The 24,916-nt window shown below is 43.2% G+C and overlaps 2 protein-coding genes across 6 annotated transcripts in view; one reads left to right on the forward strand and one right to left on the reverse strand.

Moving 5' to 3' along the window:
- C6H7orf50 (chromosome 6 C7orf50 homolog) overlaps positions 1-24,916 on the forward strand; it is a 430,899-nt gene that overhangs the window by 265,367 nt on the left and 140,616 nt on the right. The window lies entirely within an intron of this gene.
- GPR146 (G protein-coupled receptor 146) overlaps positions 1-24,916 on the reverse strand; it is an 86,468-nt gene that overhangs the window by 14,726 nt on the left and 46,826 nt on the right. The window contains exon 1 of one of the 3 annotated variants that reach the window (XM_040356742.1): positions 20,864-21,033. The exons of 1 other annotated variant lie outside the window; for it this stretch is intronic. The gene's annotated coding sequence lies outside the window, so the exon portion shown is untranslated. Of the gene's footprint in view, positions 1-1,954; positions 1,980-20,863; positions 21,034-24,916 lie in introns of those variants that run through there. One more of the 3 variants, XM_040356743.1, reaches the window with a different exon arrangement.

The raw sequence follows: 24,916 nt of genomic DNA on the forward strand, positions 1-24,916 counted from the left end.
CAGGGTGGGGTCCCCCAAGATCTGTCATCTAGTTTAATAGAAATATTCTTTCTTCCAATGGCCCCCCACCCCTGCCACCTTAATCTTATGGTGCAGCGAGGGTTAATAGAACTGAGTAGCTGTCACACATCAAGAGTGCCCAGTTATGCCTGCCCTTTCCACCCAGCTCCTCCATTCAAAGAAGCTGTTACTACAGCATTTATGAATGAAAGTGATCTATGAATAAATGGGGGGCAGATCTGTTTATCATCAGCCTGTCCTCCATTCATAGTTCCTGTTTCATTCATAGAAGCTGTAGTAACAGCTTCTATGAATGGAGCATCTGGGGGATAGGGTGAGCGAAGCCGGACTCTCTTGATGGGAGCCTCTGACAGCTCCCCAGTTCTACTAACCTCCCTGGAGCATAAGGAAAGAAGGGGTGGTGGGCATTGGAGGACCGGAAATTTTTACTGAACTAGAAGACAGAAACACAAGTGACAAATCGCACTGAAGGCAAGACTGCAAATAAGAAAGTAGAAAAAAAGTCAGTATCCTTATCGCTGGGCATGTTCTGGGTCAGTGACTAGGAAAGAATTTATTTGAAAAGAGCCTCAGGGGTAAAATTAATATTATAGTGGGGGGTACCATCATCCTTGAGATCAAGATATAGGGTACTTGGGTCTAAGGTCCCCGAACCAAAGAGCCAAGAAGGGGAAAAGGGCCAGTTAGGACTATTGCGGTACCGATACAGAGTTACAAAATAGGATGAGGATATAAAAAAATGTGTACATTTTTATTCAAAGCACAAACAAGACAGTTGCAAAATTAAAATTGTGACAACCATCCAACGGCACCAAAACAGAGGTCCCCGAAAAGGGGAAGACATTGCGATGAGTTGAGGGTTGTAACAGTATCTCGACTAGTTTCGTGGGTTATACCGCTTCATCGCGAGAAGATCTAAAAAGGTCCGCCAAAGGGGTACAGCGGGCGGGAACAAGGGAAGGGGAACACGCCCATATGTGGAAGCTGCTCAATGATAGTAACAACTGGAAATATAAGGTCACTCCTCTCGTAAGAGGTCTCTATCGTAGCCAATACAAATACTGAGAAACAAGTTGCTTTCTGGTGTGAATCTAATGAGATAAGATTCCACCTAGAAAGAAAAGGGGGCTACTCCACTAATAGTAGCCCCCTTTTCTTTCTAGGTGGAATCTTATCTCATTAGATTCACACCAGAAAGCAACTTGTTTCTCAGTACAGCAGGCGGGACCAGATAGGAACCCCTGCGGTGGCCAAAGGGGACACGTGTGGAGGGACCTGCTTGTCTTGGTGACAAGGGAGATAACAGTGGATAAGGGGGTCCCGGGAGCAGGAACACAGTAGTGGCACATATTGGGGTACAACTGTGCCAAATTGGTGGGTGTGTATGTTAAGAGGGACCAAACCTGGACCCGGCGAAGCATCAGGATAGTAATGCTAACCTGCAGTGCACTGGGCTGGGTAGAGCCACAGCAGTCCCGGGGTCCGGAAAGAATTGAGGTAAAAGTATTTTTAGGACAGCCAGAAAGAGAAGTCAATAATGGTTAAACACATACTTCTCTCATGACAGGTTTCCTTTAATATTGAATTTGTATCAACTTCTGCATACTAAATGATACTTCAGATTTGATTGACAGATGAAGTGCTTCACTGGCTACTGAAATGCTATACAGACACATTCATTGTGTTCAATTTTTACAACCCAATTCCTGGGACCAATCCTATTTAATTTATTCATAAACGACCTGGATGATGGGATAAACAGTTCAATCTCTATTTGCAGACAATATTAAGCTAAGCAGGGCAATCATTTCTCTGCAGGATGTGGAAACCTTGCAAGAGAAGATCTGAACAAATTAATGGGGTGGGCAACCTTATGGCATGTAATGTAAAATGATGCATTTGGGTGGCAAAAATATGAATGCAATCTACTCACTGAGGGGAGATCCTCTGGGGGAATCTCGGATGGAAAAGGACCTGGAGGGTCCTAGTAGATGATAGGCTCGGCAATGTCATGCAATTCCAAGCAGCTGCTGCAAGCAAAGCAAACAGAATATAATCAGAGATAAAACTATAACTCTCCCACTCTACAAGACTCTGGTCAGGCCGCACCTGGAGTATGCTGTCCAGTTCTGGGCTCCAGTCCTCAGGAAGGATGTACTGGAACTGGAGAGAGTTCAAAGAAGGGCAACAAAACGAATAAGGGGTCTGAAGGACATTAGTTATGAGGAAAGATTACGAGCACTTCTCTCTGGAGAAGAGACACTTGAGAGGGGTTATGATTTCAATGTACAAATACCGTACTGGTGACCCCACTATAAGGATAAAACGTTTCCACATAAGGGAGTTTAACACGCCACTATTAACTAAATTTCGAAGAAAAGCGGTTTAACCTTAAACTGCGTAGAGCGTTCTATACTGTAAAAGTGGTTAGGATGTGGAATTCTCTTCCACAGGCGGTGGTTCTCAGTGGGGAGCATCGATAAAAATCTATTAGATAGGCACCTGAACTATCGCAACATAATGGGATATACAATGTAATACTGACATAAAATCACACACACAGGTTGGACTGGATGGACTTGTGTCTTTTTTTTCAACCTCACCTACTATGTAACCCAATCCACTGTTAGGCCAAGAGGCATTTTTTTTTTTTTATGTAGCTCAGCCTTTCTAAACCTTTTTTATTCTAGAAAAACCTATTAAATCATTTTTGAGCCTCGGGAAACCCCTGCTGATTTTTTTTCATATCTTCAGCTACATTAGTGTGATCACTGAGTTGCAAAATTAAAATTATTAAAGAACGTTTAGTATGTAGAGTGTTTAACTCCTACAACATTCTCCCCCCTCTACATGACAAAGGGATTTTCATCAGTAATCATTAAATTCAATTATAATAATGAACAAAAAATAATTAAAGATAGTGAACATTGTAGTGTTCCCTTGCATTAATGGTCTATAGAGTAATGACCCCCTACATTTGTGGTCAGTGGAGAAATGGCATCCTTTCATTTGTGGTCAATGAAGAATTGACTTCCTTACCTTTGTGGTTGGTGAAGAATTGGCCCCCCTTACATTTGTGGTCAGTGGAGAACTGGCCCCCTTAAAATTGTGGTCAGTGAAGAATTGGCCCCCTTAAATTTATGGTCAGTTGAGAATTGGCCTGTAATGGTCTGTACTGAATTGGACTGCTTACATTTGTGGTCAGTAAAGAAGTAGCCCCCTTACATTTGTAGTCAGTGAAGAAATTGCCCCCTTACATTTGTGGTCTGTAAAGAAATTACCCTCTATCTAAGGTTTGTGGTCAGTGGAGAAATGCCCCCCTTACATTTGTGGTCTGTGAACAAATTACCCCCTAAGGTTTGTGGTCAGTGGAGATTGCATTAATTTCAGTGAAGTTCCTCCTTATATTAGGGATCATGGGAAAAGTGTCCCATTGCGTTGGTGGTCATCATAGTGATGCTGCTGCTCAGTGCAACTTCTAAGGCCCCCTCTACACAGGGCGGATTCATTGTAGCGGAGTCTGCCAGCTCAGCGGGAGATCTCCCTGTTGATCTCCACTGAGCCGGCCGGGTGACAGGTCTATCCCTGCTCACTGAGTGGGGAGGTGTCTGTTGAGCGCCGCTGATTCCTATGGAGCGATCGGACAAAGATGGACAGCATGTCTGTTTTTATCAGATCTCATCCATTTCCGTTCCGCCCGGATGGTTGGAACGTATTGTCATATATCTGATTTTAGCAGATCGGATGTCAGTGGACATGGTCACCGCTGACATCCGTCATTCCATAGACCTGCATGGAGTGTCCATTTAGGTCCGCCGAAAAAACTGACCTAAATGATCCACTCGTGTGAAAGGGGCCTTACACTGAATAGATATGCAAATGGGTGCCAAACCACAACGTGAAAAAAATGCCTCCACCAAGGCTTATATGGGCTCAAAGGAAACGGAAACAAAATGTATCTATATGTAACCTGGTGTAAAACTTCCCTTTTGTTTGGAATTATAACACTAATCAGCAGCAGTGAAACATTGAATGTCAGTGGAAAAGTTGACTATGAATCTGCCACTGCTCAAGGAACCCATAGTAACGTGTAACGCAACCCTTGGGTTCCACTGAGCCATCCACTAAAGATTACTTTTTAGAGGGCCAACAAAAGTGTAAATGAGACCAAAGGCTGATCTGGTGTATAATTGTGGAGGCATTACAAGTCAAAACTTCAGAAAGCGTATGCTGAAGAACATAATTGATTTGAAGCTTTCTTAGCGGAGTGTTTTTTTTGATCATTATAGTGATATCGTATATCATACTTATCCACCTCTTAAGAACAAGAGATAAGCATTTAATATGTAGGCAGTACTTACAGGAAGAGCCATTAAGCTTATTTATAGTAAGAAAGTGTGATCAACAGAAAGCTCTTTACATTAGTGTTTGATAGAAAGGCCATACTAGATACGTTAACTGGGATTTCCAGAATAAAAACAAAAATTAAACTCCCCCTAATAGTCACAGTTTTGCTTCCCCAGCAGGTAAAACAAGTGACTGCAGGGAGTCATTGATAAAGGTACAATGCCCCCAGTGTCTACAAAGTGACTACAGAACATAAGGTCCCCTCTGTATTACATAGAGAGAGATGACAAGCAAATGACACATTTTCATTTTTCCTGGAAATTCTCTATAACTACTTAACCTCTGCCCATTGTAAGTACATGGGTTACATTTCCTCTTTATGTCCTATGGTGTTGTTTGCATGCTTATACAAGGCGTTCTTCTAAATATTTTCTTAAACAAACATTTGAAGCACTCAGGTCAAATATTCGGCGCTCAGCTGAACAGGAGGCATGCTTTGCTACGTACGCTATCGTCTCTGCTGAGGAGTACAAAATCCAGAAGGAATTTGTCGCTGTTTAAATAAGTCAATATTGTTTTTGCATTTCTGTGCCCAGATGAAGCAGGATGCCGGGCTCCAGACTATGTAAAATATGTGCTTCTGCAGTCAGATTGTGCTCCCTCCAGGCTACCTTCAGAGCTATTTGTCTCTGCCCAGGCACCGCTTGTCCATACTCTCTGTCTCATTGTTTACTCGAGAGGCTCCGCAGGTGTGGAGTGATCAGACCACAGAGTGTGCGTAGAAGGAAAGGGTTAATGTGGGTCACAAAGTGTCATGTTTTATTTATAAGATCCGATGGTACAGGCTAGAGGGAAAGTGTCTCTAGTGCATAAGGACCCTAATGAGGTCTCCAATGTTTGGGTTATAATTTAGTTTGAGGGATGTAAAGTATAAAAGATAAAAATAAGTGATAAAAGCAAGCCTAATGCCTTGTACACATGTCGGAATTTCCAATGGAAAAAGTCAGATGGACTTTTTCCATCGGATATTCCGATCGTGTGTAGCCCCATCTGAGTTTTTTCATCGGAAATTCCGATGAATTCCATCAGAGTTTAGATATAGAACATGTTCTATTTTTCTCCGATGGAATTCCGATGAGATTTGGCCGGGCAAAAGCCAGATCGTGTGTACGCGGCATAAGATGTACTTTCTTTAGGCCTTGTACATATGGGTTTCAGCTTGCCTAGGTATGTACATCAAGCTTCTAGAGAACATTTGCAAAACATTCAGCTAGCCATAAGCAGCCTTTAAAACAACCACAGCATCTGTTTGTAGAGGTTGCATATAAATGTTAAAGTGATTGTAAACTTTAGACATGACATATGTACAAACATAGCATGTTGATAGTGTGTTCTTGTCTCAATCCAGAGCCCTAAGTGTAATTTCTGTTTGCTACCCCATTCCCCTGCTATCTGCATCAGTCACTACTAAGAATTTTTTTTTGACACCAAGAAAAAAAGGTCACAGGAAAGAATCTCCAGCACACAGCCTGTGATTAACGGCCTTAGCTCTGTCCCCTGTGTGCTGTGCGAAGTGGGGTGTGCTCGTTCCCTCCAATCAGCTGCCAGAGCTCTCCTTACTGGGATCCGCAGTGTGTACCTTCAGCTCTCCACCACCTTTTTTTGACAGCTCAGACAAGCTTTATAAAACCTGGACTTTGGATGTAGAGAAGAGAAAACTGCAGATAAACAGGTACTTATGTAGGAGGATTTAGTTCATCTCTGTATATCACTTGAGGCTAGACACTTCACCGGGTATATGTAAGGGTTTACAACTACTTAATTGGAGAGCTAACTAATCAATTTGCTTACAGGCCTTAGTAAATTTCTGCGCTACCCGAAGCTTGTTGAACACCTGCTTGTTTAAAATGCTAGTTAGCCATCCCTGCAAAATCTTTGTTTAATAACCCCTTTCTGTAACTTAACCACTTCCAGACCGCCTCCTGCACATATACGTCGGCAGAATGGCACGGCTCGGCACATGTACGTCCTGTACTAGTACCCAGCTGTGGGTCGCGGGCTCGCGCCCGCGACCCGGTCCGAAGCTCCGGGACCGCGGGTCCCGCGGACCCGATCGCCGCTGGAGTGCGCCGATCGGTCCCCGGAGCTGAAGAACGGGGAGAGTGGTGTGTAAACACGGCTTCCCCGTGCTTCACTGTGGCGGCTGCATCGATCGTGTGATCCCTTTTATAGGGAGAAACGATCGATGACGTCACATCTACAGCCACACCCCCCTACAGTTGTAAACACACACTAGGTGAAACAAAACTCCTTCAGCGCCCCCTGTGGTTAACTCCAAAACTGCAACTGTCATTTTCACAATAAACAATGCAATTTAAATGCATTTTTTGCTGTGAAAATGACAATGGTCCCAAAAATGTGTCAAAATTGTCCGAAGTGTCTGCCATAATGTCGCAGTCACGAAAAAAATCGCTGATCGCCGCCATAAGTAGTAACAAAAAAAATTATAAAAATGCAATAAAACTATCCCCTATTTTGTAAACGCTATAAATTTTGCGCAAACCAACCGATAAACGCTTATTGCATTTTTTTTTTTACCAAAAATAGATAGAAGAATACGTATCGGCCTAAACTGAGGAAAAAAAATATTTTTGGGGGATATTTATTATAGCAAAAAGTAAAAAATATTGCTTTTTTTTTCAAAATTGTCGCTCTATTTTTGTTTATAGCGCAAAAAATAAAAACCGCAGAGGTGATCAAATACCACCAAAAGAAAGCTCTATTTGTGGGAAAAAAAGGACGCCAATTTTGTTTGGGAGCCACTTCGCACGACCGCGCAATTGTCTGTTAAAGCGACGCAGTGCAGAATTGTAAAAACCCCTTGGGTCATTTAGCAGCATATTGATCCGGTCCTTAAAGCGGGAGTTCAACCATTTCTTTTTTTTTTTTTTTTTCATCTTAGCTTCCTGCTCGTTCGGTCTAGGGGAATCGGCTATTTGTATTAAAATATGATCCGTACTTACCCGTTTTCGAGCTGCATCTTCTTCCGTCGCTTCCGGGTATGGGTCTTCGGGAGCGGGCGTTCCTTCTTGATTGACAGTCTTCCGAGAGGCTTCCGACGGTCGCATCCATCGCGTCACTCGTAGCCGAAAGTCGGTGCGGCTCTATACTGCGCCTGCGCACCGACTTTCGGCTTCTTTCGGAAAATCGTGACGCGATGGATGCGACCGTCGGAAGCCTCTCGGAAGACTGTCAATCAAGAAGGAACGCCCATTCCCGCAGCCCATACCCGGAAGCGACGGAGAGGATGCATCTCGTAAACAGGTAAGTAATGCTCATATTTTAAAACAAATAGCCGATTCCCCTAGTAAAAACGAGCATCCATCTAAGGCTAAAAAATGCCCTCTAAGGGTGAACCACCGCTTTAAGTGGTTAAAGCCCAACTGAACTCTTTTGATGTATTACTCTAATGCAGGGGTGCCCAACCAGTGGCCCGTGACCTCCTGCTCTGGAATGGAATAAAGTAAAATACTTTTATTAAAGTCAGTTTATTACTAAAATCACAGTGTGTATATATAGGCATATCTTTTCTGCAGTGGTTACTGGGCTGCTTTCAAATTGATCTGCAGGTGCAGTGCAGTTTACCTGCGAGTTTGGTGAGCTTTCTGAAAGTGCACCAAACTTGCAGACTATTATAGAAGTCTATTGCAAAGTGCAAGAAAGCCAAAGGTACACTATGTTGCACCCGTGGTGCGGCTAAACCACAACGCATCAGTGTGAAAGCAGCCTTGGACAGCTTTCACATGTTCAGTCCGATCAATTGGACCCTCCATTCACCTCTAAGTAGTGGCACACATAAACCGACTTGTGTCTTTTCTCCAATACAATCTGCTAAAAAGTTGGGCTATGTCTGTGTCCGCTCTGCATATGCAGAGCAGACACGGACATGCCATCCACCCGCTCTGCTCATTGTGGTCCACGACCGGTTACCAAGTCGCTTAAGTGGCCTGTGCTGGCAGCATGTAGGAGAGTCACACCACTACTCTCACACAAAATACAGGGGTCTGACTTGTCCACTTCTCCGCTCAACAAGGCTGGTCAGGGAGTGAGACCGTTGTTAATGAGACCAGTGTGCAGAGGGGAGAGTTGGATAGCTGGAGAGCCAGACTGCTCCTGCGAGTACCTGGTATTTGAACACAGAATTTAGTGTCATGAACTTGCAAACAGCAGCTTTTAAAATATCGACCCCATCCCACACCCCCTCCTTCCCACATCCTTTAGCGCTATGTGATTAGCCTCACTAACCAATAGGAAGTAATCCAGGGGAACACAGTGCTCTGACTTTGAAGTCTCATGTAGATGTTTACTTATTACATTTCCAGAGAATTTGCAAAAGTTCCCTCTGCTGCCAGCTTTTTACTGGTTATTTTGGCTTTTATACAATACACAGTTCAGTATACAATTCAATTTTATGCTGCCATACAACTGGCAATTTCACCAGTTTTCAATGGCAAGCCAATGGATCAAGGCAGCCAACCCCCCAAGAGTTTTATCTGACATTGATTTCTGGGAGGTATGTGGATCGGCTTGATAATTTCTGCTATTGAATGACAGTTGCAAATGGTATGGCAGCATTACGGTCTGATACCCCAAACATAGTTCTGCTGTGCTGGTATTCTCAATCACCTATTGGTTAGAGACCTTGGTACTTTTGGTCTCCACGGCTCCTCACACTTTACCCCCAAATGATTGTGTAATCCACATTTGATGAGGTTGTAAAGGTACATTTTTTTTTCACCTTTAATGCATTCTATGCATTAAGGTGAAAAAACTTTAGATGCCGCCCCCCAAAAATGGTGCATGTACCATTTCTGGAAATATGCTACACTGCAGCACCACACCTTGTATTGCACTGCAGTGTCCTTCGACAAGATGCATGGGGCAGCACAGTGGAGTAAAAGTGGTTAGCACGTTCACCTAGCAGCAAAAAGGGTCGCTGGTTCGAATCCCGACCCTGACACCATCTGCCTGGAGTTTGCATGTTCTCTCTGTGCCTGTGTGGGTTTCCTCCCACACTCTAAAGACATGCTGGTAAGTTAGTTGGCTTCTGTCTAAATTGGCTCTAGTATATGTATGAATGTGTGTTAGGGACCTTAGGTTGTAAGCTTGTTGAGGGTAGGGACTGATGTGAATGTACAATATATATGTAAGCGCTGCGTAAATTGATAGCGCTATACAAGTACCTGAAATAAATAAATAATAAATAAATTAGGGCCATTTAAAATGAATAGCACTGCATCACGAACATGCATGTAGCATGCATTGCCATTCTTAATGAAACACAATAGTGTGAATTCTTTTTGCATTTTGCAGATTTGCACTACAGTCCATTTAACATGGTTTCCTATGCAACACATTCTGTAGTGCAAATCTGCAAAATCTGCATTTTGCAGATTTGCACTACAGTCCATTTAACATGGTTTCCTATGGAACACATTCTGTAGTGCAAATCTGCAAAATGCAAAAAGCACAAAAAAGGCTTAGGTGTGAATTAGGCCTTAAAGCGGTTAAAATAATTGCAGTGTCTTTGCATTGAGCCAAGCTAGCCATCACATGATAAAATAAACAATGCTAATACCTGGGTTGTGGTATTTGCTCATTCAGCATGATTGGACTGCCTAACACAATGTGCTTTAACATGTGGCTACGCATTGCAACACAGCAGAACAATGATAACAAATACATATATTAAATATGTGTGTATGTATTGTATAGGATACCAGGGATGGATCCTGGAGTGCAGGTATGTGTCCCAATTATTTGGGTTTGTGGTCCCTGTCAGGGGGACTATTTGAGTATGGTTTTGGAGTACTCAGGGTTTCCCACGCACGCAGGGTGAGAGGTTCTGATTGGTAAGAGGTAAACTGACTTAGGCCCCGTACACACGTCCGAGAAACTCGACGAGCAAAACACATTGTTTTTCTCGTCGAGTTTCTTGTTCGGCCGTCAAAAAACTCATCGAGCCAAATTTCCCCATTGCCCAACGAGGAAATAGAGAACATGCTCTCTATGTGGCTCGACGAGTTTCCCGACGGGTTTCTCGGCGAAACGTGTACACACGACCGGTTTTCTCGGCAGAATACGTCTCCCATCGAGTTTCTTGCTGGATTCTGCCGAGAAAACCGGTCGTGTGTACGGGGCCTTAGAGTTTTCCCAGGATTGGTAGGTCCTTATTTGGGATCTGGAATTCGGAGGCTAAGAGAGACTTTGGGAAAGAGCCTCCAATCCTGACTACAAGGACTTTGGTCCGGAAAGAATAGGAACAGCATGGTGTCAGCAGGTGTCTGAGTTTTAGTAAGGCAGGACACAGCTGTGTTAGAACTGTAGACTGGCTTGTGATTTCAGTCTATCTATTATTATACACAGTGAATGTGCTCCAACTTTGGAGACTCCCAAAATTTATAGCGTTAGGACTGCAGTTCACTAGGATGCCGTGAGGTGGCCCTCCTGCCAAATGTGTGCAAATTAAACCCCTGCTTTTAATGTGAACTTTTACAGAGGACAATTCGGTTTGTTGCAGGCTGGTTGGTAAGTGAGCTGGGAATTTGTCTTTGTTGTTTTTTAACATTTACTTAGACTGGGATTGTATTCCTCTGCTCACATCATTCAGCTTATCTGCCCTCAGGCAATGAAGAGATGCCCCCTGCCCAGTCCTGTTGTGCCTGAATGTTTACATGTCATTTCCATTGAGCTGATGTGAGACCAATGGAAACTGCGAAATTTCATAGTATTTACTGGTAATGTTTTATTAAAACAAAGCGATTGTGCAATCCTAAAATAATTTATCCTGCAATGAATGATGGGGGATCTTTAGCCTTCACATTCACTTTAATGCGTCTTAAACTCGTTGACCACACCAAACGTGTCTGCTACCTACTACATTACACTGAATATTTGGTGACATTTTCCCCTTATGACACCATGGATGTTTGTAATGCTTGCTCTAGAAACCATAGAAGTTCACAAACCCCTACCACCCTCAGAGCAGGAAATCATTTGCTACTAATCCCTTTGCTATCTGCTTTCTTGCTGGGTTTGATCTCAGTGTGATTCGAGTAAAAATGTGATGAATAACAAGTTAAACATTTGCCTCAAGGCAGGAACTTGTGAAAAGTGTTAACTATAAAGGAACTTGTCACGAGATAAACACTTACAGTAAGTTATTACTGACTTCATTGTAAAAAATGCCATTCCTGCCATGTTGATCCTCTCGCTTGAGTTTTAATAATATGACCTGGAAAATTATTGCTTCGTGGACAGTTGTTTGGGTCAGCAACTTAAAGCGGGGGTTCACCCGTACATTACACTTTTTCCCCTTAGATGGATGCTCGTTTTGTCTAGGGGAATCGGCTAGTTGTTTTAAAATATAAGCAGTACTTACCGTTTACGAGATGCATCTTCTCCGTCGCTTCCGGGTATGGGCTGCGGGACTGGGCGTTCCTATTTTGATTGACAGTCTTCCGAGATGCTTCCGACGGTCGCATCCATCGCGTCACGATTTTCTGAAAGAAGCCGAACGTAGGTGCACAGGCGCAGTATAGAGCCGCACCGACTTTCGGCTACTAGTGACGCGATGGATGCAACCGTCGGAAGCCTCTCGGAAGACTGTCAATCAAGAAGGAACGCCCAGTCCCGAAGACCCATACCCGGAAGCGACGGAGAAGATGCATCTCGAAAACGGTAAGTACAGCTCATATTTTAAAACAACTAGCCGATTCCCCTAGACAAAACGAGCATCCATCTAAGGGGAAAAATTGTTTTATGGGTGAACTCCCGCTTTAAGCCTAACACTAAAAAACTGGCAGCTTGTTTAAATTGTCAGTTAGCACTGCCATTAGGCTCTGCATTCAGCATTTACACACTGGAGCTGAGTGGTACTTTAATAGCTTTTTCAAAGCTTACTGAAAGTTCAGCAAAAAGCTTTGTCAAAGCTTGCTGTTCACACTGCTCTTATACAGGCTGAAACCCCTATGAAGCAGGGCTTAGGCTGGCTTCACTGCATGTTACCCCCACTTGATACCGTGCATGTTTTGTTGCATTTAGTATTTTAATGCGCACATACAGTAGCTGCCAACATAATAAATGTTATGGTTTACAATTTTTGCGAGTAGTTTTAACCCTTTACTCGGCCGCTAGCGGGGTTAAAAGCACCTCGCTAGCGTCCGAAAAGCACCGCTATACCAGCAGTAAAGCACCACTAAAACTAGCAGTGCTTTACCGCTAACGCGGCCGCGCTAGCAGTGTGAGAGTGCTATACACACCACTGTAATTATTTAGACGTCCGCGCACACCACTAGAGATCACTGCAATTGCTGCACTGCCTACCCAATGCTTTATTCCTATATCCACATACACAAAACAATTATAGCTTTAGTGATCACATACATTAGTTGCCAACATACTAAGCCTTGTATTTCACTTCCATTTGCCTAAAACACTGCAGATGCATTTTTTTTTTTGCTGAGTTGAGATTCGTTACTCGCCAATTCAAAATGAATGGGCTGCCGTAGTGTACCACTACCCACGTTAATGCATGCATTAACACACACAAAGTGTGACTGGCCCATGAAGGCCAAACAGGCTTGCCACAAAGTAGCTTTCTACTATGTACGTATCAAACAAATTTAGAGAACCTGGAATTCTTTATTTCATAAAAAGTTTTATTGCATAGTTATCGTAAAACATTTCTGCAATTTCAACCTAAATCTTCCGTCATTGCAGGCCGCTTTCACATGGGGGGTTAATGGACTTGGACATTCGGCCGCACAAGTCAAACACAGTGTTTTTCAAGCGAAGCAGCCAATCCGTCCAAAGCCTTTTGCGATTAGAAATGCTTGAATGATTACTATGTTGCAGAGAGGACTTTAATCCTCAGATCTGTTTACAGACACGGGTCCAGGCTGCCCGGAAGGGCAAAGGCCTCAGATGAAGGCCTGCGGCTCCATGTCTCATTAGGAAAGTCATTTTATCCCTGCGTGTCTCTCTTAGCAGAAAGAAGGGAAAGCGCTCCATGACAAGGATTTATTACACCTGTAAACTGTCCGGGACAACATGTAGGGGAAATCTGAGGGTTCACTTTCGTTATTCTTTCATAGCGGAAGTGTAGGAACCCTACGCTTGCCTCAGATATGTTTGTCTTATCTGGATAGCTTTCTGCACCCATCCCTTTGGTGACATGGGTATGGCTTTGCTAGAAAGGAGGGTGTTTTCTGTGATATTGACACTTTAATGAAGTGCCAAATGTTTCACATGTTTAGATGCATGTCTCCTGGCTGCCACTGTAAAATCATACAATGAATAAAATGTGCGGCCTCACAGAATAAGTTGTAAGGCGCAAAACACTTAAAACATTTATTTACCTCAGCTACCATTCCATGGCGTTTGCTCTTTGTAACACAAGCAAGCTGCATGCTTCAAACATTCATTATGTCAGAAGAGCTTGTTCTTACCAGAGCGAGGCATTGCAATTTGAAAATATGCTGCCAGTCCAGGTTGACTTCTAGTCAATTTAATGGAGACAAAGTGCAAACTGCAGTAATGCTTACAGCCATCATGTTGTACTGGTCAGACGTTAGTAAAGCGATTTCAGGTTGATTGCTGTTGGCACACTGTGATTGAACTGCAGAAAGTGCATTTTTGTGCGCTAAGCTATGCTGCCTTTCGACAGCTCATTCAAAATGTAACACACCTCATCAAATACAAAATGAGCGCATGCAACATTCTTTTGTAGAGCACACCTTGGGGCAGATCCACGAAGAAGTTACGACGGCGTATCTATTGAAACGCCGCGTAACTTCTATTTTGCTCCGGCGTATCTTTGTTTTGTATCCACAAAACAAGATACGCCTGAAGCTGGGCTAGATCCGACTGGCGTACGTCTAAGTACGCTGTCGGATCTAAGGTGCGCTTCCGTCGAATTCCGCGTCGAGTATGCAAATTAGCTAGATACGCGAATCCACAAACGTACGTCCGGCCGGCGCATTTTTTTTCCGTAAGGCTTTTTTCGGCCTAAAGTTACCCCTGCTATATGAGGCGTACTCAATGTTAAGTATGGACGTCGTTCCCGCGTGGAATTTTGTAAATTTTATGTCGTTTGCCTAGAATGACGTTCACGTCGTAAGCATTGGCTTGTTGCGGGTTAATTTCGAGCATGCGCACTGGGATGCCCCCACGGACGGCGCATGCGCCGTTCAGAAAAAACGTAATTTACGTTGGGTCAAGTAAAATTAACATGCCCACATCTTTAACATTTGAATTCCGCGCCCATACTCCGGCTGATTTACGCTACGCCGCGGTAACTTTAGAGGCAAGTGCTTTGTTAATACAGCACTTGCCTCTGAGAGTTGCGGCGGCGTAGCGTTAATACGATACGCTACGCCTGCCGAAAATTACGATCCGCTACGTGGATCTGGCCCATTGTTTGCTCATTGTGTTGGGCTGACAATCAAAATGTGGCACTATGCGTTGTGGAACTTCATGCATTTTAACATAACATGTTGGTGTGAATGAGCCCTAGTTCTTCCACTGCTTAATTAATAATTACAGTCGCGTCGCCATGACTAATTTACACAACAAAAAAAATGTTATGTTGATCGTAAAAGCTAAAAAGGTTAACCATTCAATTTGAAAGATTAACAGCCCATTCACATTGTGGCAGGGTGTTAACAAGCGCTGTGTTAAGGCGTCTCATTTACTTTAAATGAGATGTCAACACACTGCGATGCATGAAAAAAGGTACCTGCGCCATTCATCCAATGCAGCTCACCACAACATTTTGGTGCTTTATAGCAGTAGCAGCACGTTGGAACACAAGTACCTCTTGGAAATGTGCATTGCTTTAAACAGCACAAATGTATATGCAGCCTAAACCTGATTGGTTCCTATAGATCAGAGGTCTCCAGTCTTTTCAAAACAAGGGCCACATTGTATATTTTCCAGATATTTGCAGGAAAAAAATAAATAATCTTTAGGCCCCTTTTACACGGGTTGTCCGATGAGGTGTGCCTGTCAGCTTTTCAGGAGGACCCGATCGGGACCCTGCATTGTCCTCTATGGAGCGGCGGATGTCAGGGGACACATGTCCGCTGACACCCGTCGCCATCCGATCTAAACCTGTCTGCCAAAAACAGGGGTATGGGGTCCTATTTTCCATCTGTTCGGGCGGATTGAATGGAAATGGATAGTCTGTTTCCATTGGATTGCCCCCTAGAGGAGAGTGGGACTGTGTCCGTGTCCGTTGTGTATAGAGGAGCGGACAGTGACTTGATTGAAATTTACTGAATGAATAAACACTCCAAGAAATAACTTCACACCAGCCAACCACCAGAGTCCACCTGTGCTCTAAAAAGTCAGAAGACCTGACAGTCACAGGGGGTAGACAACCTGATTTATTTAGAACTTCCAATGACCTGCTTTAGTTTGAGGGGCCCTTCACACTTATTCTTCCATTGTGGCACCTTACCATATGTTAACATGCGTTATGGCAGCCTATTTATTTAGAACCAGAAGAGAAACTATGGCCTATTACTTCTTCCCTTTAAAACGGCCTGCCAGGGGATGTACATAGAGACAAATCATCGCTGCCGACAGTGCAATGTAAGGGTAATCTAATATCAGTAGGTGCCATAAAGTCAATTCGTAAAGGTAAATGTATTTAGTTGAGAGTGCATTTATACCAGTGCCTTTGAAAATATGTGCCTTTAACACACAATTGCATACATGTTTTGCATGTTTTTTGAATGCGCTGTAGTGCCCTTGTAATTACTCTTTAATGTGATACAGGTGTGATTTACATGCATCATTAATGCAGTGTAAAGGGAAACTATACTGCTTTGTCAATGCCACTTTAGGCTGGGTTCACATCTAAGCCGCATGTGGCTCACAGCAGGGGTCCAGTGTGTTCACGTTCACCGTTTCAGGTTCGATTTCAGCCAGAATTTTTAGCATAATTTGGACCTGAAACGGACCAAACGACGCACAGGACCCGGTGAAAATTCGCACCGGAGCCGCAGCAGAGATATATGAACCAGCTCCATAGAGAGCCTGTCACAATCTCCTGCTATTGCAAATTGAATGCAGGGAACCCAGCACTAGTGTTAACCCAGCCTCATGTGCATTTTGTATGCGTTACCTTTAATTTTTGGGTAACAGGTGCTTTGATGAAAATGGAACTTCTAACAATTTAAACAACCTCTATCCAAGCTGCATTGCACTGGAAAATAGGAATGGTTCAATTTAAAAGAAAAAGCTGAAACTTCACACTTTTGCGCAGTCACCTATAGCAACCAATCCTGTTTAATCTTTGGAGCAAGTAACATGTCAAGCCACCTCCTCCTTAAAAAAACAAGTCTGCAGTGGCAGATCTAAAATAGATCTCAATAAACCCTAGGGAGCTGTCAACCTGTGGGAACTCTTTATAGGGTGATATGGAAGTGTCACACCCTGCACAACAAAATGGGTGTGTCTACAATGTTTGATCCCCCGCTCACATTGGCGCAATTTGACATGTTTGCATGCCAAATCTCAGCCTATTGCAGGCAACGGCACTGTCCCAATTGGGGCAATGCCAACTTTGTGGCGCCGCACCGGTTCCTTCACTACTTTTGCCAATTTCAGGGGTGATTTCAATAGACATCTGTGTATGAACCCGCACAGGTGTCTTTCAAATCACCCCCAAACTCGCTCAGATATGGGTTGTTGAAATTGTGAGAATTTGCATGATTTCAAACCCGCATTCCGTGCAAATGTACCTTAACCACTTGCTTACTGGGCACATATACCCCCCTCCTGCCCAGGTGAAATTTCAGCTTTCGGCACTGCGTCGCTTTAACTAACAATTGCGCGGTCGTGCGACGTGGCTCCCAAACAAAATTGACGTCCTTTTTTCCCCACAAGTAGAGCTTTCTTTTGGTGGTATTTGATCGCCTGTGCGGTTTTTATTTTTTGCGCTATAAACAAAAAAGTGCGACAATTTTGAAAAAAATACAATATTTTTTACTTCTTGCTATAATAAATATCCCAATAAAAAAAAAAAAAACGCAATAAGCGACTGGTTTGCGCAAAAGTTATAGCGCTTACAAAATAGGGGACAGAATTTTTTTTTTTTTACTAGAAATGGCGGCGATCTGCGATTTTTATTGGGACTGCGACGTTATGGTGGACACATCGGACACATTTTTGGCGCCATTCACATTTATACTGCGATCAGTGCTATAAATATGCACTAATTACAGTATAAATGTGACTGGCATTGAAGGGGTTAACACTAGGGGGTGAGGAAGGGGTTAAATATGTTTCCTATAAAGTGTTCTAACTGTAGGTGGAGGGGGGTGACTGGGGGGGTGACCGATCTGTGTCTCTATGTACAAGAGACACAGATCGGTCTCCTCTCCAGAGACAGCACCGCTGTCTCTGTGTGAGCCGGCAATGACAGATGATCTCATATGTTTACATATGAGATCATCTCTCATTGGCCGCACAGATCGCATCGCAAACGGCCACTCTGATTGGTCGTTCGCGGCGATCTGTAATTGGCTGTGTCCAAGGGACACGGCCAACACAGATTTTCCCCGCTGCGCGCTCTGGAGCGCGCGCGGGGACCGCCCAAAGGGGCGGACGTCAATTGACGTCCTGTTGGCTTTTGGGATCCGCGCTGTAGCCGTCAATTGATGGCAGGCGGATCCCAAGTGGTTAAATGACATGTCCTAAAAAGGAGGCGGTGGGCTTGTGAATGTGCACAGTAATCAAAGTGCATGCTCGTAGCACATAACAAATGCCAAGTTACTTGTGGGGTGCAAGAGAAGTGGCACCATGTGGACACATTTGACATACAGGATAAGGGCTTTTTTGTCAAATAACATAAATTGTGGCGTATTTTCACACCTGGGATATACAGCTGCTGCATACGGCCAACTATAGTAATGAATGGCTGTATGCAATGGTATGTAGGTTTATGCTTCCACTTATGTAAACCTGCATCTGGGTATATAGCCATGGGCGAAGATAGTCTGCATCCAGGGGCATACAGCTATACACATTTGTAGATTTACACAAGCAGTGCCATTAACCAAAATACAGCCATTCATTACTATGGTCAGCTGTATGCGAAAGTTGTGAATCCCAGGTGCAGAAATACACCTACAATTTACGTTGTATGCCCAAAAAACGTCCATGTACGCAACTCTTAAATGGTATTGTGGAACAAAAACAAAAGCTAATGGAAATTACACTCGGCATACAGAATATGTGAAGCAGTATTGTATCACGTTTATGTACGATGATTAAAACAATCATCGTAACAAGACTTACCATGCAATGTCTATATGAAAATTGTCTGTTAGAAACAGTAACCAAAGCAGCAAAATACAAATTTCCTGCACTTTACACCTATAAACATTTCAGGGCTGCCTTGTAAAATACACGATACCTGCCAGCTACGCTGGGAAGAAGGGGCTTGCTCAGGTCTCTGGCGAATATGAGGGTTTAAGGAAATTTTACATCATGCAGGGTGACAGGGGCCAATAACGGGACGGATCTACTATCATAGAACACTGATTAAGCCTTAGGGCAGATCAGCTAGGCCTCTATTATGGTACAGCTCTATATGATGTAATATCAAAAGTACATTGTACTGTCTTCCCTGATGTGGCAAAGTGCTGCGCAAACTGTTGGTGCTATATAAATCCTGTATTATAATAATAATAATTGTATAACTCTTTTTACAAAATGCACATTGGTAGTTGGCTGTGGTTTGATTTCTAATTCTAATAATTCCTTTGCAACCAGGGCAGCTGTAGATAAGGATTATAGAATTCTGCAGACAAAGCAAGCCTTCATGTCTTAATACCCAGAGCTATATATCATCGAAAAAAATAAAATTGTCTTCAAACAGCAATATTTTCAAACCAAAAATGTGGGATTGTTATTTTTCTCTGCAGGCGGGTCAATGAAAAGGAGAACCTGGTAAAATGTCAGTGTGTAGGCAATAGCTACCAATCCACTCTAGAAAAATGACAGTTGGAATCTGACTGAGTTTCATTTTCATCCAGCAATAGGCAATACTCCCTATTAAACAAGCCTTGGCATCTGCAGATGATGTAATTTTTTATACGTCACAGAAGGTAATGAATTAGCGCTGTGTAAAGGGCCTAATGAACAAGCAGATTCTTCGCTATGTTCCCCCATTAGATTTAAAAAATGGGAGCCTTTGGATACTATGGGCAACAAGAACTGTTTTCGTTTAAAGGGTTAGTTCATCTATTCAGGAAAAAATGAACTTACACCCCCCCCTCACCCCTAGCACCCTCTTGATCCCTGCTGTACGTCCTTTCATCAGTGGGTGATGAACTGTCAGTTCCCACGCACCCGGTGTAGCAGCCCGGGTATTTGAAATGCTGATCTTCTCTTCCTTCTTTTTGCTGGACCTTTGGGATGATTCTCAGTAACTCTCTGTGTCATTCAGAATCATCCTGACCCATCCCGGAGGCGCTGTAGAAAGGATGGGATGAAGAGCGGGGATTTCAAATCTCTGGGCCGCTACACCATCTGCATGGGCACTGGCAGCTCATTACCCATACAGGCAAGTACAACGGCCGGGGGGGGGGTCACCTTTTATTCTTTTCTGAAAGGGGGAACTTTAAGAAATGTTTACAGCCCAGAAGAACAGGTGTCCAGGCGCACAAACACACCAAAATGCTTGTGTCACAGGTGCTTCCATTAAAGCCTATGGGGCCAAAAACACGTGACACAGCTCTAAAAAAAAGTTAATTTACCTTTCACACGTTTGACTGAACATAGAGATGTAAACAGCCAGAATAGAAAAGAAAAAGACTCTTGACGTTAAACGGCGATGCACATACGCAAAGGGGGTTATTTACTAGAGGCAAATCCGCTTTGCACTACAAGTGCACTTGAAAGTGCAGTGGCTGTGGATCTGAGGGGGACATGCAAGGAAATAACAAAAAAATGCATGTTTATTTGTACATGATTAGATTATAGAATTCAGCAGAGCTTCCCCTCATTTCAGATCTTCCTCTCAGATCTACAACAACTGCACTTGTAGTTCAAAGGGGATTTGCCTTTAGTAAATTAACCCCTTAGTGTAGCAATGCAGTCAACAAATTGGCAACTTCTGAACCTGAACCGGCGTCTCTACAACCGGTGGTAGGTCACCCATGTGTTTGTTAAGTAAACTGAGTACTATCCGTCATACTTTTTCTTATTTGCACGAACATTCAAATCTTCAGTACAAGCTTTCAGAGTGTTTACTTCTTCACAGCTCATTGAATTCTAACACTCAACTATTTCACTTCCCATAACAATACTGTTTTTGTTGCAAGTGCACTAATACGGCTACAATCACCTCAAGCCTGATTATCCCCATAATACAGCACGCAAGCAACCTCAATTCCAGGATGGACATTAAAGATAGACTCACCTGGCATCTCCAGCTAGGAGTCTGCTGCCTGCAGATCAGATGACAGGGACATTTCGCACATCAGACTGGAGAAGACAAAGGTCTTCAGATCCTTCAGTACAGAAGGCATAGAATAATACGGCTTGCAATGAGAGTGCTGACAGGGACTGGAGCCCAGCTCCTGGCACTGCTAAACTTACTGTGTACACACGTGACCTCGTATACACACAAAATCCTCACAGGCTTTAGCCAGGCAGCTCTGATTGGCTAGCAGCTTTATTGCAAAAACAAGCTCTCCCCTAATCATAGTTCTAAACGAATCTGACAGCAGGGTTAAGGGGCATTATTGGTGGTGCCTGATCGTTGCCCTTAGGCTTCCCCAGCCAGCCAAATGCCTTTGTTTGCTTTCAAGAGAGGGGGGAGCATGTGACCCTTCCTGAAAAACCACAGTATTAGGCCAACATGAAGACCTTTTAAATGCTTTGTAAAATGGGACCCTAATGAATAGATAACCAGGGGAAAACAAAATAAATGCTTCCTATGCTTCTGATCTTCCATTACTAGAAATCACACAAAATCTAAGTGACGACTGATTATCATTTAATCTTTTTTTTTTTTATGGTAATCTGTGTTAAAAGAAATGCATGCAACAATGAAATTCTTATGGCAGTGCATTGTGCTGTAACCCACAGCAACCAGAATACAGCTTATGTTTTAAAATGTTACTCTCCTATAATGCCAGCGTATTGTACGGTAATCGTATGCTAGGAAATCACTGCCTACATAGAGAGAACATGCAAGATCTACTGTCTACACTGAGAATAATACAAGATCCACTGCCTACATAGAAAGGACATACAAGATCCACTGCCTACATAGAAAGAACATACAAGATCCACTGCCTACATAGAAAGAACATACAAGATCCACTGCCTACATAGAAAGAACATACAAGATCCACTGCCTACATAGAGAGAACTTTCAGGAACTACTGCCTCCATACAGACTACACAGAGAGAACATACGAGACCCACTGCCTACATAGAGAGAACTTTTCAGATCTACTGAATACATAGAAACTACATACAAGATCCACTGCCTGCATAGACAGAACATACAAGATCCACTGCCTACATGGAGAGAACTTTTCAGATCTACTGCATACATAGAAACTACATACAAGATCCACTGCCTACATAGAGAGAGCATGCAAAATCCACTGCCTATATAGAGAGAACATACAAGATCCACTGCTTACATAGAACATGCAAGAATTACTGCCTACATTGAGAGAACATATGAAATCTACTGCCTACATAGAGAAAACATGCAAGATCTACTGCCTACATAGAGAGAGCATGCAAGATTCACTGCCTACATAGGGAGAACATACAAGATCTACTGCCTGCATAGAGAGAACATGCAACTTCTACTGTCTACATACTGTAGAAATAACTTGCAAGATCTGCTTCCTATGTAGAGGGAACATTCAATATCTACTGCCTACATAGAAAGAGCATGAAGATCCTCTGCCTACATAGAGAGAACATATGAGATCCGCTGCCTACATAGAGAGAACATGCAAGATCCACTGCCTGAATAAAGACTACATACAAGATCCGCTGCCTATATATAGAGAACATACAAGATCCACTGCCTATGTAGAAAGAACATATGGGATCCACTGCCTACATAGCGAGAACATGCAAAATCCACTGCCTATATAGAGAGAACATACAAGATCCACTGCCTACATAGGAAAACATGCAAGATCTACTGCTTACATAGAAAGAACATATGAGATCCACTGCCTACATAGAGAGAACATGCAAGGTCCATTGCCTACATAGAACATGCAAGGTCCACTACCTACATAGAGAGAACATATGAGATCCACTGCCTACATAGAGAGAACATGCAAGGTCCACTGCCTACATAGAACATGCAAGGTCCACTACCTACATAGAGAGAACATATGAGATCCACTGCCTACATAGAGAGAACATGCAAGGTCCATTGCCTACATAGAACATGCAAGGTCCACTACCTACATAGAGAGAACATGCAAGGTCCAATGCCTACATAGAGAGAACATATGAGATCCACTGCCTACATAGAGAGAACATGCAAGGTCCACTGCCTACATAGAACATGCAAGGTCCACTACCTACATAGAGAGAACATATGAGATCCACTGCCTACATAGAGAGAACATGCAAGGTCCATTGCCTACATAGAACATGCAAGGTCCACTACCTACATAGAGAGAACATGCAAGGTCCAATGCCTACATAGAGAGAACATATGAGATCCACTGCCTACATAGAGAGTACATACAAGAGCCACTGCTGAATTCGGCAGACATGACCTCCAAGAAGAGTGATCTAAGTGAATGCAGCTTCACCCCAACCTCCCTGTGTAATGCATGACGTTTCAGCGCAGTGGTTCAGGTTCTTCAAGGTTAAAACAGAGTGAGGAGGTGGCAAATCGCCTTCCAGCCACCTGTAAACCCCTCTGAAAAGTGTTCCACCATGGATTGCTTTTCAGAAGCGCAGCAAGGGCTGCTGCAAGTATGAACAAGCTCTAAAGTTTTAACTGACACAATAGCACCCATATGTTACACCTACAAAGAGGTGATTTATTTTTACACATCCCAAAATGTTTTTTTTTTTAATTGATGTAAGCCAAGCAGTCCCATATCTGATATTTGGGAGCTAGCCTTAAATTATTCTTAGTCTTTAACAGTCTCTTATAATAAAATAACATTCTTTGACTCGACAGCTTCTTGCAGTATGGCGGCAGTCTTCATTATGCCTGCCATACAATCTTTGTTGTCACTGTTTGAAACGTCGTCAACTGGTTTCGCAATATTTATCTGACACCCGAATCTGGCTTTAGGCTGCATGAGCAAGTTGTGACTGCATTAGGAATATCACAGGGATTGATATATATACTATCATTTGTCAGCGGTGTGTATCTCAATAAAATGAAAAGAAATATTGGTGATATTTATAATAAATTAAAGATGACTTTGTTCACAAACAAGTCCTGTATTTCATAAATCTGTCATGAAAGCCACAATTTGACTTGTGTCTGCTGCTACGTTAGTAAAGCATGCAAGGCATTGAAGGAATGCTAGCAGGCAGCAGGAGAAGATTGCGCAACCGCTGTTTATTTAAAACAGGAACATCGTCTGACCTCCACTGAGCGCTTCCCCTGGCGTTGTATGTGCTTCCACTTTATTGTGGTGAAAAGAACACTCGGTATGTCAAGTATTGTCCCTAGCAGCCAACGTATGACGATAATGAGCATTTTGGGGGTGTGGCATAGGCATGCAGAGGAACGTCTACATATCTACTAAAAGAAAATTGTTAACCCCGAACACTCCCTTATCTTTCTATAGCACAGCAGGGCATTTTCATGTTTTTCAGCTTCTCGCTCATACTTGCATTACGCAAGAATTTGAATGAAAAAATATATATTTTTTCTTTTTTTTAGCCCCTTATTTAGCTGCTTTACTTCAATTTCTGATGCTATTTTCCAGAGCTTTGAAAGTGTACTGGAGCATGTATATGAGCAGCAGGAAGAACCACTAAGGCCCCTTTCACAGTGGGGCGGGGGCGTCGTCGGCAGTAAATTGCCGCTAATTTTAACAGCGCTTTACCGTTGATTTCGCGGTGCTATTCAGCGCGTAGCGGGGAACTTTTACCCCCCGCTAGCGGCTGAGAAATGGTTAAAACCACCACTGCAGAGGCACTTTTCCGGTGGTATAGCCGCAGTGCCCCATTGATTCCAATGGGCAGGAGCGGTATACACACCGCTCCAAAGATGCTGCTAGCAGGACTTTTTTTTACCGTCCTGCTAGAGCACCGCTCCAGTGTGAAACCCCTTTCACAACGGAGAGACAGCAGCGGCTGTTTCAGGTCGCTTTGCAGGCGCTATTTTTAGTTTTATAGCGCCTGCAAAGTGACCCAGTGTGAAAGGGTCTAAGACATGGGTCTTCAAACTATGGCCCTCCAGTTGTTCAGGAACTACAATTCCCATCATGCCTAGTCATGTCTGTGAATGTCAGAG

Source organism: Rana temporaria, chromosome 6 (genome assembly GCF_905171775.1).
Source record: "Rana temporaria chromosome 6, aRanTem1.1, whole genome shotgun sequence".
Classification (NCBI taxonomy): domain Eukaryota; kingdom Metazoa; phylum Chordata; class Amphibia; order Anura; family Ranidae; genus Rana; species Rana temporaria.